Source organism: Zosterops lateralis, assembly GCF_965231275.1.
Source record: "Zosterops lateralis genome assembly, chromosome: 6".
Taxonomy (NCBI): Eukaryota; Metazoa; Chordata; class Aves; order Passeriformes; family Zosteropidae; genus Zosterops; species Zosterops lateralis.
In genome coordinates this window covers 50,503,034-50,523,982 of record NC_139761.1, presented here as the reverse complement: position 1 = coordinate 50,523,982, position 20,949 = coordinate 50,503,034, and positions in this window count along the sequence as shown.

The window sequence follows — 20,949 nt, the reverse complement described above, 5'->3', positions numbered from 1 at the left end:
CACTGGGGCTCTCACAGGCAGGGACACTAATGTGCTGGGCTCACTGATTCTGTCCTGGTGGAAAGGATGAGGGCAGCACAGGTCTTGCTGCAGTGGGAGGACCACACGTCCTGATCCACCCCAGTGTCCCTGCTGGGGCTCTTGTAGGACTGAAAAGAAAATGTAGGAAATAGGTTCAGGGGCAGCAGCCATCCTTGACATGCAAGCTGATTGCCAGCCTAGGAAATGGCCAAAACGCTTTATACCTAGATCTGGCCAAAATTCTCCTCCACCTTTAAGAAATCTTGATAAAAGATTTAAAAGAAAAAAAATAAACAAAAACTCTGTGCCTCTAAACAGATTTCTCCATTATTTCCAGGTGTATTCTGGAAGGCCTAGGTCTAATCTATGTGAGGAATAAAGAACTGAAGGTATTTTGCAAAAAATGTGAAGTGGCATGCCATTTCCTAATTGCCGTCCCTGTGTGGCTGCTCTATCATAAAACAAAACCCATTTTGCTTTGGAATAGCTCCTGGGAGAAAGATAATTTATTTCAATTGGAATATATTTTGGAAATTTTATCTGTGTATTTAGTTAATGCTTTCCAGCCTTTCTCTCCTACCATGAATTTAGTTTTGTGTTTTTTGGTACTTTTGAAATGAATATGCTTTCAAAGTATGTCATTCTGGAAGAAATAACAAATATACTGAAATTCAAGATAACTGTTAGAACTGGGACCAATCAATGTTTGTTTGTTGAAATATGCAGAATTCAAAGCATTGATAGATCATCCTTAAACACTGAATTAGTACAACTAGAAGTATACTCAAAAATCTCATTTTAACAAAATTATGATGTATTAATTTTTGTATTTGGTCTAAAAATATGGAAATTTTGTATGTGCTATTCCTTCATTTTTCAAATATACTTCTCTAACTTTTTAAAAGGCCAACTTTCAGGGGAGCTTACATCCTAAGTTCAAGGAACAGTATGCATTTACAGCTGACTAAATTTTGAAAGCTTTTCCTGTTCATTCTTTCACATAGAACATTGAACACGTAGTATTCACAGCCCTCATGATAATAGGTTTGTTGGGACAAGGAAGGCATCTTTTTCTTGTTCCATCTGAGTTAATATGTCTGGTTTAGTCCCTTGAGAAATAAAGTTGGCATCTGCAACCTCTTGTTTAGAAGATGTCTAGATTCCATCTTCTGTGATCTGCCAAGAGTGATTATGAAGGGGTCTCTTTTGAGCTTTGAAGAAAAAGTACTTTTATTCATGTCTTAAACTCAGTTCAAAACCAAGTATCATATATTACTCTTATTTTTTTCCCATGTTTGGTAAAGATACCAACCGCTAAAATAGTACAGATGTACATGTTAAATTGGATTGAGAAGTGAAGCAGAAGCACAAAGATTTCACAAAGGAGACATGGAAGATCTCTAATGATTTTCCTTAGGAAAAAAGGCACTAATATAGGTCCTAGAAAGTAGACTGTAAGCTTTCAATGGCAAATGACTGGAAACATATTTTCCAGTTGGCCCAAAACACTGCAATAACTAATATCTGTAGGGAATAAAGGAAGGATCAATATGTGCAAATACCTTGGTTATTTAAGCATTTGGTAAAGTGGTATGCTTCTCTTAAACCACAAGAAGACACTGCCATTATTTTACCTGGAAAATGATACAGATAAGAATTTACATGTATATACAGATCCTTAAAGTAAACCACAAATTCATGCACAACACAGTCTTAATGCTCACTTATGCTGGCAAATTTTAAGAGCTTGTTTGACATGCCTGCAGTTTGCACATTGCAGCTACAGGCTGCTTGGCTGGAAAGTTGAACCAGGAATAGCATCTAGGCTGGCTAGTGCCACAGTGCCAGAAGCAGTTGCGTGGGTCCCAAATGGCCCTGCTGTCACCCTGGCACTGGCAGGTGGCCCCAGAAGGCTCCAGCTGTTGCCAGAGGAGTTAAGAACATGATGTGCACTCTGGTTATGGCTGGCAGCTGGCAGCTGCACCTGCTCCTGGCAGCACATCTGGCATAAGGATGTCTCCCCTGGGACAGCCAAGGCTACCCATTGTTAGGAGTAGCTTAGTCCCTTCTTCTCAGGCTGGAAAATCTGTTTATGTCTACGTGAAAGAATTCCAAACTGTCTTCACAATATAATGTTTTAAATTTTTTATTATGTTTTATTGAGATATGAGCTGCCTGGATGTGCTCTGAGGTGAGTGGGAAACTGGCTGCACCAAGAGGCTTAAAGGGTTGTCCATTCAGGGTCCAGCTAGTGGCATTCTTCAAGAGTCAGTGCTTGAGTCAAGGTGTTCCAATGTCTTTTGTTACCCAGCTGGATGTGGGATGGAGTGTACTACACTCAGTTCAGGAGGGACACTGTGTCAAGCAATGGAAGCGCAGCAATCCAGAGTTGCCTTGGCTTGCTCCAGCACTGGGCAGCAGGAATCTCATGAAGTTCAAGGTAGGTTTATACAGGCACCTTCATCTGGGATTGCAGACTGTTGAGGATGCACTTCTGTGGGAAAGAACCTGGGGCCTTGGCCAGTGACAAATCAAATCTGTGTCAATTGTGTGTGCTTCTGTCAGGAAAGGTCAGCAAACCTCTGCTATATCAGCAAGAGAGCAGACAGCAGGCTGAGGGAGGTGAGTGTTCCCTCCTGTGAAAGGGAGAAAGTATTTGAAGTCTGTCTCCAGTTTGGGGCTTGCTGGGAGACAGTAGTAGAGAGGCAAGTCCAGTAGAGTTCTGAAAAATCACTGTGGAGGTTAAAGAGCACGAGGTACAAGGAATATCTTGAGAGTTGGCTCAATCTGAGGAAGAGAAGGTGCAAAATATTGTTGTCTCTAACTGCTTAACATGTTTATGAAGAAGACAGAGGACTCCACAATATGCCCAGCAAAGTAAAAAGGGGCAATGGACACAGGTTACACCATATGAAATCCAGTTTTGATATTAGGGAATTTTCATACTGAAGGTGCTCAAACATTGCTGCAGGAGTCCAGAGGGGCAGTGAAATCCCTCTGGAGATAGTCAAAACACAACAGTGCAAGGCCCTGAAAAACATGCTGAAACTTTCGAAATTGTCTCTAACCTTGTCCCTGCCCCTGCATTAAATGATATGTTTGGACCACGGATCTTTCTGAGCTCTCTTCCAAATTAAATTATTATGTGCTTCTGTTTTATATCCATTTTCATATTTCTAATAGCAGCCCCTGCAAATGGAAAATGTCACAATAAGTTGTGAGCTTTAAAATGCAGATCTGATCTGAAAATTAGAGCATTATTTTACACAGTAGTACAAGACACACAGTGTAAAAGGTCTCTGATGGATTAATTTTTGCTATACATTTTTTGTATTGCTATATTGCTATTGCATAGCAATTTGAATTATTCTCTTAGATAGCCTGTTGCAGGAAAGTCCCTTTCCAACACCTTTTGTTCTGTGGTGTAATAAACTGTTTGCTAGCTGCTATGGTCACTACAATATACTCATCCTAGGCTCCTGTCAGTGACTCCTAGGTCTTCCTTGAATACAGAAATGGTGTAGGCATTATGTGGGTTTCAGAAGCTACGGTACTTCAGTGCAGGCCATTATCAGTGTGTCCTTTACTTTTGTCCAACAGAATGGAAGTAATCATGTTCTGTCTCTTCCTTGCATTGTTTGGACTCAGGGATGAGGAAGCTGAATTTTCCAAAGCCTTCTCCTAGGAACACTTTGTTGTTTTTTCCTCCATTCTGTCTTTATCTTGTATCTCTGCATCCTGAGCTCTGACATTTCTTTGCCTCCTTCCCACGTCTAGAGAAATGGAAGCAAACATGAGTGATAAAGAGAAGGGTTGATATTGTTCCTGATGGTCTAATTTGTATCCTGAACTCTGCTGTCAGAGCAGCTCTCTATTGCACACTGCTATGTCAACATCTGACCTGAAGCCTGGCCTGTTGAGGTCAACAAATTAATCCTGTGCACTTCCTCCTTGCTCCATTTGGGAGTAAGGGAATAAAAGGACAGAAAAGGAACCCCATCTCAGTGGCTTTTCACTGTGGGAAGACAATATTAAAATAAGAATTTATGCAGAGGCCATGTCATTCCCCAAGGCTGCAAGAGACAAAATTCAGAATAGCTGGAAAGCAAGGTCATCAGTGGGGCTGATTTCAGAGCTGGAAATGGGCCCCAGGAGCTGTAACTTTCTTTGTATTTTTCTTTGCTGAAAAATGTTGTGAGGAAGTGTATTAGAAACCTTCATATCTCATCAATGACAATAGCTGGCAGCTACAGAGAAACTTAAATTTTTTGCATTTCAGGATTCATGCAAATAGCTGTAACAATGAAAAAAGAGAAATTAGCTCAGGTTTTTACAAAGCACCTCCTGAAGTGAAGATCACTAATGAGTCATTTGGAATTGTTGTCAGATCACTGGCCAGGCAGGAATTTGCAGTCAGGCATTGATATTGCTGCCTGCTAACAGCAATCTCATTAGTAACAGTAGTTCTAGGCTTTATGTGTGTCATCCCCCTAGATAAAGAAGGTTCCTGGAATTATCAGGTGCATAGTCATTATTGTCAAACAGTTCATATATTTTTGAAGCTAAAATATTTTCTGAGCTTTTTCAAAAAGCGATTTAATAGACTTTTTTTTTATGGTTCCATCTGAACTACTGTTAAAATTGACTAAGAAATCGTGATACTCCTTTATCTTGAGCAATGAAGCTACAGGTGAGATTCTAGCTCATAAGACATGAAAGAGGGAGCTAAAGTGCAAGTGCAAAGGATGAGCAAGCTGATATTGTAATAAAGACTCATGGAATTAAAGATTTCAGTTGTTCTTATTTTGAAAAAGAAGATGAACCTTGCCATCTACCCCTCAAAATATTTTTCTGGTTGCTGATCTTCTCTAATGAAATAATTGTTTATGAACAGTCTGAAATGCTTTTTATTCGACTTCCAGAGGGAGTCAAATGCACAATTTTCAGGCTTTTACAAGCAAGCCTAGAGAATGGTTTAAAAGCAGTCAGAATATTCAGCTAAGACATATAGCTTTAATCTTCAGGAAGTTCATTTTTCTGGAGTGCATAACAATGGACCTCTCAGCCAGCACTGAGTGCTGACTTTTACTAGTGCTGCGCACGTGTGTCTGTGCATCAAACCTGGCCCAGGAAACCCACAGTGGTTAACTTGCTGTTTAAAAAGATAAAGAGTCTATTCAATTTAGAAGACAATAATAGTAATTTAACATACTTGAGCTGAAGTAATTACCTTTCGCTGGTTCCGCAGCATGAAATTACAGGCTACAATAATTTTGAAATATTGATCCTCTCAGGCATCTGATGTTAGAAAGTGTTTCTTGAATGCATTGGACGAGCTGGAAGAAAGTGAAGTTTTTTGCACGCTGATATAGACTAATTTGACTTCCTAAATACATTATCTGCTGTGTTGTTTGAGACTGTCCAGCAGCTGCAGAGAAGTTGCCACTGGAATTCCTCATACGTACACCTCAGGTGCCATCAATTTTTGGTTACATTTTAGAAAATTCTAACATGTAAAGTGTAAAGTGTGCATGTCCTCAAAAATTCTTTCCTGGGTTTCCTTTGAGTTTTCTCTTGTTTCTATATCTTATTGAAGGAAATCAGTTTTGCATGGAGAGCACCATTAATAATGAAATGCAGTCTGTGAGCTTTTTAAAAGTCTATTTCTTCCTTATAAATAAATGGTAATTTGTTTTAAAGCATCATTGCACACAGTGTTCAGCTGGCTCTCATGCATTCGATTATTTTAAATAAATGTACCATAAATGGAACAAGTTTCTTTCTAATTTGCAAACGATATGCAACATTTTTCAAAAAAAAAGAGAGAAAAAACTGTAAAATTTGTTCTTAACTACATCTCATTAATGTGAAGCTGTTCAATGACCTGTAAAGATTAAAGAATTAGTGAATTGGTAAAATTATCAGAATGAAAAATCTGTATAATTTTGATTTCAATTTAAAAATCTGCTAAACAGTGTGGGGGCTTTAGAAAAGTATATTACTTTTTAATATCGGTTCCACAAATGTCCTAGTATCAGTGTTACAAATGGACTGAAATAAAGGCAACAAATAGTATGTTTAAATGTACAGTGTTACACATTCTGTTAAATCCTTTTTTTTTTTTTCATTAAAACAACTGAAGACATTTAATTAAGTGACCACTCTGCTAAGTGGAGCAAAAATTAATATACATAAATGAATTTATGTGTGGGCAATGATGCATAATTAAAAATATGCTTCAAATAAGGAGTTGAGAAGAAAGAAAACAGTTTAACAAGAATCGTCAAGACTATTTCCGCCTGAATTTTTAACATCAGACATGCACAGGATTTACTTATTTGAAACATTTCAGCTAAAACTTGTGACAAATATGCCTTTAACATACTGGTGCCCTAGTATTATGGGACAATGATCTGCTGAAAGCTACTCTTGGCCAAAAAGATCGTCTCAGTATCTTGTGACCAATGTCATGTTACTCGACTTGCTGAAAAGGCTACCTTTAGTCAAATCTCATCTTTGACAGACTTTTATTCCAAAAGTGCTGAAGTTCTTATGGCAAGATATGTCAAAGCTGGAGTGATAGAAGATATTTACATGTAAACTGAAAGATGATGTAGAATATATATATATACACGTTTAAGGGACTTTTTTTTGACATGGGACAATTGTGTTGATAATATAGGTTTATAGGCTACCTATTTGGAATAGAAGTTCAGCTTTATATTGCTTAATAGCTGGAAAAAAGAGAAGTAAGCTTCCTTCCATAAGTGACAAAATGGGGTAATTTGATTTACAGATCCTTGAATGTTTCATGACCATTTATATAGTCATCCTTTGTGGGGCTTAGGTTGTGGTTCCTTTTTTTTTTATGATGCAGTTGTCATAAAACATGCTTTGAACAGCCAGCATTCCATTCATCTGGGGTTTCAGGCAGATTCTCCATATTTTCTCCATCTAGTGAGCAAACATCAGATTGGTGAATGTAGTGCTTTTTTGCTTTGCCAATCTCAGATTTCTCTTAAGGAAATACATAAGGTATGTGGTAGTGGAAAATCAGACTTGTTCTGCCTAAAAAGTGGATTTTGATTTTGTGACCTTTGTGAACACTTGTGAGTGTTGCCTTAGGAAAGCCCCATGCTTTTTTGTTACAGACTTCTAACACTTCATTTGGTAAATCACAGCTGACTCCAGCCCTGTTTACTGCTCTTGAAAAGAAAAAAGGAGGAGGAAAACTGCAGCATCCAGGCACACAGGTCTTGTGTCATAGCAGTGCTGCAACATGAAGGACAGAGGAGAATGGGACAGAAAGCCTCCTCTTGTAAGGATTGCCTCTCCCGCTAGATTCAAGAAATCAGCAGCTGCTGTTCTGGTGATGTTCAGGTTCAGCTGGGCTCCCACCCCACTGAAAAAAAAAAAAAAAAAAAAAAAAAAAAAAAAAAAAAGCTCCTTTATCCCCTATAGTATTTTATTGGCAAGTTTAGTCCAATAATGAGAGGGGACTTTGGGGACTACAAAAGGTAAAGTCCCTAAGGCCACATATAAAGAACAGAAAAGCAACAGTCCTTTACTATTTTTCTCTAATAAACACATGTAACACTAACTGCCATGACTTAATTACTGCAAAGCACTTTTAAACAACTGGCTTAACACTGTATTAACACAACATAAAAACCACCGCACCAGGAGTATCACCCGTCATTATTGGATATGGCCCTACTGAAACCAATGGCATGAAATTAATAGGTGCAGAGTTTGGAGTTTGGCCCCTTAGGTCCCCACAGGCCTAGGAATTCATTGCCTCATGCTCAGGTTTTCCATTGCCTTACAGCTCCAGCAGTTCTTATTTTTGTGAACTTTCATGGTGTTTCTATTTCTAAATAATTGTGTGCAGTTTTTTTCAGGATACCTATGGAGTGAGAGTTGAATTTCTTTAACTAATGTGTTTGTCTACTTCAGACAGCAGTTAACCCTGAGAGTGGGTAACTACAGAGCAACCTCTACCTTCTATGTGTGGAGCTACTCCCAGAGGGCAGATTAGATCTCATTGCTTGGATTTTCAGATACACTTAATCAGAGCTCTGTTAAAGCTCTACCTTTTCTGTGCAGTTCTGTGCACTTCCAGGTCATTTCAGTTTCTCTGTAACTGTGATATTTTTCTGTCTGATTTCTTCTCCTACTTAGCTGTTCTGGAAGTATGTTGTGCCTCCCATGAATGTCTCTACCAAGACACTTGGCTCTTGTGAGAGCAGTGGAGATGAACTGAGCAGCCACCTCTGTTCCATCCTCTGTGCTCTTAAGAACAGTGAAATCGGGATTCCACAAAAAAAAAGGGCAGATGCTTAGGAGGTAAAGTATTCTTTTCCATGGTAGATGTTGCTTTCAGGGCTGTGTGTGATGTGGGGGTGAAGAAGAAGAAGAAAGAAGGGCAGCTGATAAGTGGCAGAAGGTGAGAGGTGCTTTAAGGCCATACAAAACTTGAGTAGAAAGCCATTTGTTCAGTGTGTGGCATTTCCATTGTGAAGAGATTGAAATAATAACAAATTCCCCCCCGCTGGCTGTCAAAAGCTCCTGCAGCTTCCCCTGTTAAAAATTGCTGTATAATCTTTTATCCTGTAATGTTATTAGCATTCTTCTGTTTTCATTTCCTTTCTCAGTGTTTTGATACAGTGCTGCACAAAGGGCTTTTCTAATTACATGTAAGTTTTGTAAATATTGTGAAGGGATCTACTACATGAACTGATGACTTTTGCTTTTTTTAAGTGCAGTGATACCAAAGGCAAAAATGTAATTGTGAATTAAGTCACTTAAGGATACAAGGAGGTAGGGAAAAAAGGAACAGTTTTAGGACTAATTCAATTTACTTTATACCTTAATGATCAAGGCAAAAAAGCATTTGGCAAAGGATTTAAGATGCCAAAGATACAACAAAGTCAAAATAAAGAAAGAAGACAGTTTAATTAAGAATTATTTGGATAAAATAAATTAATTTCTATTTCTGTAGCTATATTTCTGTATATTGAGCTGCATAAAGCTAGAGAGATATATAAACAAAATGTAGTAATGAGAAGTTACGTCTTTGTTCTGTGTTTTAAGGATAGAAAATACTGTAAATGAGAAGTATTTGGGAACATGCTAAATATTTCTAGCTGCATAATGCTGTGAAACAGGAAACTTGCTCCCTGGTGCTTTTTTTGTGCTGCTTGATTTACAGATGAAAATTGGCTCTATCCAGGTGTGAGCACTTCCTATTTACGTGTTTTGTGATAGCAGCTTGAGCCTGCATGCTGCCATTCTCCCTAAATCTGTGCAAAAGAGAGAGAGAGAGTCCAAGGATTACAAAAGCTAAATTATTTGCTTCTTTTCATAATTTTTTCATAATTCTAGAAAATATTTTTTCAATTTCTAATGCATTTAGAAGATTCCAGTCTCATGTGCTCACCTTCTCTGACCACGTTTGGAAGTTTCCCCATGCTCTTTACAGAAGTAGAGAGAACAAGTAAAGCCCAACCCAGTGTTTCTGTCAGTCTAGTTTAGATAGTAGATTTCTAACATGGAACCCTGAAATCCAGTTATTGTTCCTCTTTCCTCCCAAACAAGATCATTAGGAAATGTTCTCCTTTGAGTACCTCTCACAGCCAGTACTCCTACATATAGAACGTCAGACTCTTTTCTGATATAACACTGAAGATTTTATCCACTGACTAAATGGTGTGTTTTTCCCCTGGTTCTTTTTATAATGGCCCAGTTAGAAGGGCAGGTGAGAATTACCAAAGCTATAAATACCAGTCGTGGGAGTACCAGCTAATGACACTCTCTCTGATGAGACACCACAGATCCTGTGCTCCTCTCCAATCGAAGGTTTGATGGTAATGGGGAAAAGAGAAAGCACTGGGCTCTCCAGGCTAATGAAGGGGTCACTGCAATCACCAGATCAGCTGGTGTCCAGCTGTGGGAGTGAGCTGACACTGTCAGCACGGCTTCTGTGTAACTCCCTTTTTCTGGTGCAGTGAAGTCTGTTCAGAGGGGAACCTTCAGACTGCATCTGAAGTGCTTGTGGGAGCTGCACTCTGGTCACCATCTGGCTGGTGCAGCAAATTACTGTGGGAAGCAGGTTCTTAGGAGAGTGGGAAGGAGAAAGGCCTGAAAACATTTCCTGATCTGGGAACTCAGATGCATATCTCAGTTCAGACATCACCTCTGCTTTGGCTTCAACCACATCAAGTCGTTTTAGTTACTCTGGAAATGATTACTCAGGTCCTTCTTTGAAAAAGGCACTCTGATCTTTTTTACAGAGTTATGCATGTAGATCTCAAGGGAAAATCCTATGAAAATGTTTATATTGGTTTTTAATGGGATAATCTTACTTTTTTAGTCAGAATCACTTACTTGGTGACTTGCCTCCTTTGGGGATTAGGCCACTTTACCTGGTTTCAGGGTATTAACCAGTTGTAGGTGTTTTTTATTTGGATTATGAGATGAACAGATAAAATTTGAATACCACGCTACACTGGCTTAGCACACGGTCCTTTTGGACTTGAGTTTCCCTCTTGCTTTCTGCATATAAAGTATTATAAAACACTTTAAAAAATAGGGTGGTGTTTTTTTCTCTTGGAATTTCACTGAAATTCCCCAGAAGTTTTTCTGCCCTGACATCTGGCAGCTGGAGGAAAAGGTATTTGTGTTTCCCCAGAAAGGTGAAAATCTATGAAGAGAATCAGCTGGAATCTCTATCGGAAATAATTTGGAAAATCATTTCCTCCTTGCCTAATGTAATTCCACCTAAGCTGCCTTTCAAGATGAAGGTTGCTGCAGGAAGGTAAACTTTTCAGCTGTCATAAAGATTTGCTGCTGTTTTACTCTGTTGAAATGTTCACATCAGATTCCAGCAATGAATACTTAGAGATCTAAACTCTGTAAGTCGGTTTGTATCGTAAATTCAGTATTAATCTTCCAAAGCTGGCAAATGGAAACTCTCTTAATTATGAGAAATGTTTGTGAATTTTAGACTTAGAAGCTTAATTTGCATTTTTGCCTTATTTTTATTAAAACAAAGCATCCAGAGGAGACCAATTTTTGATTGCTGGTATTCTGAATGCTTTCTCTTCCCACCCCTCCCCTTCCCACACATATTTTGACAGTGCCTTTGGGAATGTGACTGCTCCCAAAGGTGAAAATTGAGCAAAAATAGAGAAGATAGCTGTTCAGCAGTAGTATTTCAAATTGTATAAAACAAAATGGAAGTTGTATGCAAAATTGGATCTTCCTCTTTCCTCTCTCCCTCACAGAGAGAAAATTTCCCTTTCTACTTTTCAGTCTTTCACTCCCATGAAAGACAAGGTTGCTCACCTATTACTGAAGTTAAAATAGTCTATTTAATCCAGAAATAATCAACATTTGGCTAATGGATCAAGAGAACAAGTTTGATGTAAAAATATTAGGAGTGAGGGAACAATTTGGTTTAGTTCTGCACCTGAGTAGGAGAAAATTGCTTTGAGTAATTCACGAACAACAAGAAAAGATTCACCTTTTTTTTTTTTTTTTTTTTTTTTTTTTTAATTTCAACTCCTGGTTTGCTTCAGCTCTATCTGTCCACCTTGTAGTCACTTCCTCTGCAAGGCTGAAAATATGAGTGAGATCACAACCAATGCCAGACACAAAATTTTAATTTGCTAATATTTTCCTGCAACACCTCACCGTTTCTATTTCTTCATAACACCCCTACCGTGGGAAATAAGGTCACACAACACACTGGTACTTATTTCACAATATCTCCTGATGAGGAACATTTTACTATTCTCACATCTCTACCCCTTTTTCTCCGCCTCTCCCTGCCCTCCTCCCTCCTACTCAGCCCTCGCTAATAGCTGGTCTAAATTTCCCAGATTAATCTGATGTGCAAGAAACAGTGATACAAACTTGCAAATTTAATATACACAAAAGCAGGAAGGCTACAGAATGGGAGATGCACGTTCTGCTTCACTTGCTCTGGGACAGACAGACTTATAAACAGATACACAGCTTTGCCCATAGCCACTGTATTCCACAAACCCTTTGAAATATTTCAGTTTCATGTCTGTGATAATTAAAGAGCAATGACCTTCTCATTAGCGCCAAGAGGGCTGATGATGATTGTTCCCCATTTTTCTTAATGGATGCAAGCTACACACATGATCTTAGAATATCAAAGCAATTCTCCAAGATATTTATTAGAGTCAAAATTATGAAAACACATAGCAAACCTTTAGTTTGAATTACAAGTGTTAATATATGCAGAACCAAATGAATAGCTCATCTTTCTTCCTCTCTTGTATCTTAAATTTTTCATTACAAATTTCTAGGGCTTCAAAGTAGTATCTCACAGTCGGTCCCCTTTTTTCTCTCTTGCATGACAAAGAGCTGTCAAAAATTGTTCCTGTGTTTGTTAGTATTTTTCTCTTTTTTCTCTCATCTAAATGTCAAACAACTTAGCTTAAATAAAGCACAGCATTCTTCATCTGGTGCTTCTCAAAAGAAAAACAACACCACAGAAGGCGTCTAAAAAGGCCCTAATTAATGTTTCTCATTGATTTTGTTTTAGTGTGATGTATTTTATGAAAAAAATATGAATCCAGAAGGCACTCTCATTAAAATCATTAGTGGCTCAATGTTAGCTGAAAACAGCTCATTCTTTGGTGCACTGTAGTGCTTAAAAGCACGTTCACACACAGAGTTTCTTATTTAACATCACAAGCTGCTGCTGGATGGAAACTGGCATTAGTTTTGTCAGGTACCATTGAACTGTGATGAGCACAATGTACAAAAGCTGTTTCAAGGTGAATTATAAGAATGTACTGGCAGAACATGCACATCTCTCTAAGCCCTCCTACATGCGCAAGAATGAAACTTTCTGTAACTGAGTTTTCTGTTGCCCATTTGAAAGAAAGTAGTAGCCAAAAGAAGAGGAAATAATAACCTGGGGCCTGTCACAGCAGTGAGGCCTAGAGTTGTTCTGTTTATTAGGCAAATTCCTGCAAGCTGATTGCCAAGATAAAGAGAGATGTGTTGCTGTCTGCAGAGCAGTGTTCACAGTTCTGCTGTGGTGCAACCACACAGTGACTGCAGCCATGTGCCTTCTCCAGCAGTTCTTTATAGCTAAAACTAGAAGGGTAAATTCTATGTGTATCTTCCAGAGAACTAAAAAAAGAAAAAAAAAATAGATGAAAGAATTAAATGGGTAAGATGTTTTTAGAGTTTTAGTAAACTTCATCCAGCATCTTTTACCTCAATTTGCTGCTATCCTTATTATCTAAACAGGGGAAAATGAGCTTTTCACAGGAAATATGTGAGAATTCTTTCTGAGGCACTCCATGATGGGAAACCATATTCAGAGCAACAGTGCTTTGTTGTGAAATATGACTTTTGCAGACAGAACTATTTCCGACATAGGAAAGAAAGTTTAATGATTTAAATCGGCTGTGTTCAAGTAAAACTGACCATCTTCATAAATCATGTGTTGTTTATCTGAGAATATTTCAGTAAGTTGGATAAATTCTGTGAAGTTCCAGTAGAATAATGCAGTAGAAAAGGCTCAGAAATGAGAACTGTTGCTACTGCCATATTCTGACACAAGGCATTAGTAATTGCCTTGGGGTTTTTTCAGATTTAGGATGTACAGAGCTATGAGTTAAGCAGAAACACATTTTGGCATCAAACATATGCATCTCATTTTAAAAACTAATGAAACAATAAGTAATGTTATTTTTTCTACTGTCTCCTTTGGATTTTTGTAAGAATCGTTATGAGCTGCAATAATACAGCTTATAATAATATTTTTGTGTTGTGGGACCATACTGAAATAGGACTAGTGAGAAGTAAAAGTGTAAAAGGGGAATAGAACTTTCTGGATTGAAGAGGATAGCTGTTTCAGCTGTTCAAGCTTTTTGACACATAGTGCAATGACTGAATTTTCATTAATTTGTGTCTTGGTTTTTAATGTGGCATTCATTATAAAACTTCACTGAGAACTGAATCGCTGATGGATGTGCAGTAATATATGGGCTACTCTGCCAGGGAAGTCACATTTTTAGTAGAAGAGGTAACATTTAGCCTGGTCTGATCGCTGGTAATGAGGCTGTCAACAAAATTTTCTTAGAAAAATAATTACTCTGCAAGTAAGGCCATTTAGATCTAGATATGAGTAGTAAACCTGTATTAATTTAGGATTCAGACAATTTTAATGGTTTAATATTTTTTCTTTATGGAGAGCACAATAGTGAGGTCATCTGTAATAAAGATGATAATATTGAACGTTGGTAGTTTTCCTTCCTGTATCTATAGGACATTTATGGCTGAAATATGGTTGAGAGAGCCTTAAAACGTTGTTTTATGGTAACCTCTATGCAGTGCTATAAAGCACTTTTTGTTAATGATAAATAAACTATGGAAGATCTATGTGTTAGCATAGGGATGTGTTCTTCCCCTTGTGAGTAGCCTGACTTTTTAGCAATGTTTAGATTACCATGATGACACCAGCTCCCATTCAACCCTGTGTGAAGGAGATGTAATTCCAGCAGTGTTGGTGGATGTACAGGTGCAGTGCTCCTGAGTTCAGCCCAAGAAACAAAGTACACATTGCAATTGCTGTAAGAGTTTTCTGGCTCTTAAATGGCTTACTATCTCAGGAATTGCCTCATTAGAAAATATTTAAAACTGTCCAGTTTTTCTGCAAATAATTACTTCATAGGCTTCTCCCTACAGCTGCAAGACTGTCACCAGCACAGTTCTGAGTTCCTTCAGAGGCCATGAATTAAAAGCATGACTGACTTTCATTATTTACTGAAGTATTGATTGAATTTATTAATGCTAATGGAGTTGTGGAATATAAAAGACATGGCAGTGTATTGAAAAGATCAGATCAGGTTTAGAGTTAAAGCCTCTACATGTTGCGCTGATGGATGGGGATAAGCTCAGAAATAGGCTGGACTACAGTTCATAACTTACTTTTGATCACACAACTGTAAAGCTAAAGTATTTCCATCAAATTCAGAGTGAATCTCTCTAAATGAGATTTTTTTCTAAGTTTACAAAGTATTCCTTTTTCTCTTTTTAAGGATGATTAGAAATAAGGCCTAGATCACTGCAATCCTCATGTCCATTCAGTGGTAACAGTGAGCTCCCTGATGTCAAATTTTGAATGCAGCAATATTCTTTCGACCTTAATGTCACAGGCTGGAGGATACTGCTCTTATTTCACAGCTTGATTGCTCTCACTAAATGCTGTGATTTATCACTCCTTTATTTTGTAGCTGACCCTATGGTTAGGCCCTCATGCATTTAGACCATCTCATAATGCAAACCTAAAACTGACCTTAAAAGTTTGCAATTACAAATAGCGAACACAGCAGGGAAAAGAAAATAAAGAGAGAGAGAAAGAGGGGTTAAAGACATTGGTTAGAGATTATAAAGACAATCCAAGGAGAGCCCAGGCCTCTGCCAATAGTCCTGTTATAACCATTATCCCATGTTTTTGCTAAGGTGTGAAGTATTACTTCTGTTCCTCATATTTGCTACAGAAGTAGAATGTGACTTGGTTGTACAAGCTGCATCTTGCTAAGGAAAAACCTTCAGGGGCGTGTATTGTGACTGATAATTGTCTCAGGTATTTTGGATGAGCCAAGAATCCATTGCCTCTGGGAAGGTGAAAAATTCTAACGTGGAGAAACTCCTGGCTCAGGTGAGTGTAACCCAGTATATTTGTTTCCCTTCTGCACGTTATGTCTGCATGTGATATGTGGTTCCTGTCAAAGTGCTATGTACTCTGACAGAACCCGAATATGGTTTTTTTATCTCTTTTGACTTAAAAAGCTTTACTCTGGTGTGCAATCATTAGGCATTCTTCAATAACTGATAGATAATGTTTTGGCAGCTGTAATTTGCTACAGCTGCATCAGAAAGCTGACTGATGGATGGAGAGGAGTCAGAATGAAGAAGTTTGCCTCCAGATCTAAACCCAGTCAATGCTGGGAAAATTCTTGTGCACAAGCTGTAGGTGCAGGATCCTCTCTATGGATTGTATCTTGCACCAGTTGCACTAGAATTTATTAGATCCCCATGAAAACATTCAGGAGAGCATTTTGCCAACAGAGTAAAACCAGATCTCACTGCAACCAGCCAGTAACTAAAACAATCAAGTGACAATGTGCTCACCTAAGGTTGAAGGGAGCACACAGTGGTCTTTCTGGATTATCTCAAACCCCAATTAGAAGAAAAGAACTGACAGGATTAGTAGGTATTTTTTGCCTTACTTAATAAATTACTTGAATTCCTCTTAGAATAGAGTTTTTATTTTTTAAAAATTGTAATTGTTTTATTTTGTCAGTCTTCTGACACTAAAACCGATTTTATATAAAGCATCTGTCTCAGATGATAACCTAGATTAATCTGACTTAGGTATGAATGCTATCCATTAAAAAATAGATTGCATGCAAATCAAGAAATGTTTTCCATTTTTCTGAAGCCATTCCTTTCTTTAATCACAGCAGTACATTTGATTTTTTTTTTTTGTACTCTGAGAATTCCCTCAAATTCACATTCTCATTTCTTATTTTGTTGTATTTGCAGCCCTGAATATGTGTCCTGTATTGTGCAATTCTTTAGTAAGTGTATCAACAGTGAACAGTGAGTAAAGGGAATGTATTAAGCAACATACTTCAAACCCATGGTTTTAATTAGCTAGGGACAGGATTTAGCAAGTCACAGCATTTATTTAAACAGTCTTGACACAGCTCAAGACAGCAACAGCAAATTTAACACTTAAGGCCATATTAACAAACACAGATGGTTTCAGATTCTCTCTTTAGAGTGATACTGTTGCTCAGATGATGCAGAGCAGTTGGAAACTTTTTGAAATAACTTCTAGCTGCAAGTTGCAGGATTTAGCCGTGAGTTATGTCCACTATATTCTATCCATGCAAATGCCTTGATTCGTTTTATATATCACTGTGACACATCACTGATTATTTGGTGTTCCGATTTTTTTGCTGCAGGCCTGATTTGTCTTTATGTAGCAGTTTATGCTGCCTGTAACAGCTGCACTATAATAGTCTAATTTTTTTTATTTTCACTCAATGAAAGTATCTAAAACATGAACCTTCTTGCCTTTAAGAATGGGATTTTTTTCTTACTTTAAAGCTGTGCGCCAAGAAGTACATTTTTAGCAGCATGTGAACATACAGCTCCCATTAGTGTTAGTTTAAGCTGCATATTGTACTTTGCTCCTAAAATGGTCAAGTAGTTATGCCCAGCTGTTTAACTTAAGGAGATTTGACTGTGTATTACCTCAAGAACAACTCCTTAATTAAATGGGAACTCTCTATTGTCTGTTGTGGGTATGTTCTGTATCCCACATACCTCCAGAAACATTCAAAGCTCTGCATATTTAGGAAATATGGTGATGGAGTCTCCATTATACCTATAAATGACATGACTAAATAAAGAGAAAGAGATGATATCATAAGGATCTTTCATTAAGTAAAAGTTAGAAGTGAAATATTTGAGTAAGAGTGTGTGTAAAAGTAATCCAAAGCAGAGTTTTTAAAAATCACTCTAATTTGATCTTTTATTGTGTGCCTGTGAGGTGCTTTTCAAATCTGAGTGGCTGTTTTTTGGTAAGGAGACAGAGTAATTTGAGGTTTCTTAGGTACCTGAGCAGTGAGTTTTTAATTTCTTGAACTTGAAAGGATTTCAAATATTGTTTTATACTTTGAATTTTCTAGCCTTAGTAATATATGTCTATGTATAAATATGCACATACATACACATATATGGATAAAATTCCCCAAATGTTAATTTCCTTTAACACTTCTTTGAAATTACTTACGTCCAAAAGTACATGTGGATCTGAAGTTGGTTTTATTCATGCTGAGGAGTTAATGCCTGTCTTTTTTCATATTATCTTCTCCTTTTTCCATTGCTCTTTTCTTATTTCATCACTAAACCAAACACGCTGAAAATGCAAATATCTGTAAGCACAGAACCAATTTGCTCAAGGATCCATTATGATCAGCAAAGGCAAACAGAGGAATTTGTGGGGAATAAGATGTACCTGGGGACACAGTGTGGTTGTGTCGAGGGAGAGGAGTGGACAAGGAAGAAATGAACTACCAACTGGAGCATATGAAAGAGAAGATTGCCTAAAAAAACCTGCAGAGCTCCTACATAACAAATAGGGGGAAAAGATTCTCCTGTTGGCATTATGGTGTTCTGTCAAGTGAGCAGTGAATGAATTGCTTTGGCTTAGATCTTGGACCCCAACTAATGTTTACTCTGCAGATAGCAACACGGTTGGTATAATTTGCTCTCTGCTAAAGTTTCAATTACTGCTTGGTGACATTTTGGGAGCTGATGCACAATTTCAGTCTCATTTTTCCCTTCCCTTTGCCTATTTCCCATCTGTATAAGCCACTGTTCATTTTTATTCAGAGTCCTGCATGAGGGAGCCCGTTTATTCTGTCTCTTCACCAGGGTGTTTCTTGTTTCCAATTTCCCGTTTGCTGTTTTTGAAATCTCTACCAGTTTGCTTTCTGAGAGTATTTGTGGGCTTTGGCTGTGCTCTGGGCCTGTGTACCTACATGGAAGTAAACAAACAAAAACAAGCTTTGCCTTGAAAACAAAGTGCTGCAGATGGATTTATCATTTACTGAATGGCTACGTAAAATGGAAAAGGGACACCTGTCAGTTTTAGTTGCATGTTGAAAACCAGGCGTGAGAAATGAGTTAGTTTTTCTTTGCCACAGTTTAGGGACATTATACCATTGCTGTGGATCATATATACTGTGGAAGTGCCAGCACTCTCCCAAGTTTGGTGGGTCATTTAGTGCAGGTTAGATTGTTTTTCCTTGGCTTTTTTTTTTTTTTTTTTTCTTGAAGAAAACAAATGCACCTAAGGGCATTTTGTTTTAGGCTTCACTTGAGATTTTCCCTTTTAACATGAAACGTTTGTCTTCCTATGTCCAATTTTCTGTCCTGGAGAGAGCTCTTCAAGTCAGGTCAGGCACTTGCCAGCCCTCACATTAGTATCTGAAAAGTCTTTTTCTCCTCCCATGCTTATGCTGCTGTGCCCCTGTGATCACAGCTGCCTTTTCTTATCACGGTTAGCCTGCCCTTTGCTGAAAGGGAGCTGAATTAAAAGAGCTTTCTCTACACAACTACAACAAGACCCAACTGGTAAGGCAGGTGCTCCTCAGGCTGATTTAAGTATCCTCTTTCCAAGGATTTGAGCAATTATTCTGCATGGGCATTAGCTGTTGGATGGCAGCCTTTTGCCTGATTTGGTGAGAGGAAGTTGTGAAGGAAATAGGTGATCGTTTAGCTCTGGTATCAAAAGGGGATTATTGCCAATATGGCAATAGAAATACCTAGATGATGATTTAATGGTTTGCTTCCTTTCCAAATCCAGCCTACAGGGGCCCAGCTCTGTTTTGAAATTATAGTATGAAAGTGGCTCTCAATGATTCTTAAAGTTTCCCCCAAGTTGTGACAAAGTCAGCAGCAAAGGCATTATTCTCCACTTGGCATTCCTTTCATGTCAGCAGTAAACATTTGTAAAAGCTAGATGTACTCTGCCTTTTATTTTGCATTATGCTCTCTCTCTGTTTCTGACTGAGGCTGGCAAAACTTCTTGACAGGACTGTCATAATGTAACAGAACCAAAAAAGATGAAAAATCAGAACGATGATATTCAGTTACAAAACAATCTCTCCCATGATTATTCCAGTCTAAAAAAATCTGCCTGTTAGCAAAGTTTCCTGAGTCAGACTGTACTTTTGTTCAGTCTTTGTTGTAGCAGAGCTCAATAATGGTAATTGTTGGTGACAAAACACATGGTTTGTGGTGTAGAAACTAAGGACTGAGTGCACAGAGTTGCTGTATCACTGGAGCCTCATTTCTTTTTACTAGGAATTAAAGCCTCTCAGAATTCTGGGGACATGGGCCCAGCAAGACCATTATTCTATTTCACATAAGCAACATAAGACTGCTCAATAAGCTTTCACTGCATCTTCTCCCTGAAAGTTTTCAAGTTTCTAATTTGCTTGGGACTGAATCTGAGCCAGTTCCTGTGGTGCAGGACAATTACATGGTACACACATATCTGCTGATTTAGGACTGGAGCTTTTGATCACATAGAATTACTTGACACTCCAGAAAAGGGGAAAAAAAGGAGTGCTTGGCTTGGGGAAACAGCCTAGTCCTGCTCCATAACTTGTTGGATGCACAAAACTTTTGCTCATATTTATACTCTGTAGTGAAACCAAAATGAAACAAAATGTCTATGGTTATAGTAGGAGGAATTGGGAAGTAATCAAATCATAATTAGAGTGGCAGGAAAGAGTTTATTCTCATTGTTGGCTAAAACAAAATAGATAAGTAGTTATTGATTAAAGGATTGCGTGCTTAATAGCAATTTATAAATCCAGGATTCAAAAGATAATGTTTGTTTTACTGCTTTTAATTATTTAACATGCAGTGACATTTCTGTTTTGCCAACAGCAGCACAATAGGTCCCTAATGAACTAAACCAAGTTACTAATAATTAAACCATCAGGCAGAAGTAAGGGGTGCGGCATGTTATTAGATTAACATTCTTAAATAGTCATTCTTTTGTTTTTTAAAGAACTCTGTGAGAGTCTTCTACTCTGGCCCAAACCAACTAGACATCAGCCTACTTGAAAAAGCAAAGTTTATTTATGGCTGACACTTACAGAATCCTTGAAATACTGATAAAAAAAGCACCCTGGAGTTATTCATAGGAGTTTGATGAAAGTTTGGTTTCAGTACTTCCAACTCCAGCCCATAAGGAAATAGAAATTGGTTGTTTCATGAGAATGTTGGTCAAGACTTCTTCCTTTCTCCAGCTGACTTCTCATTCTGCTATTATGGTCATTTTAAGTG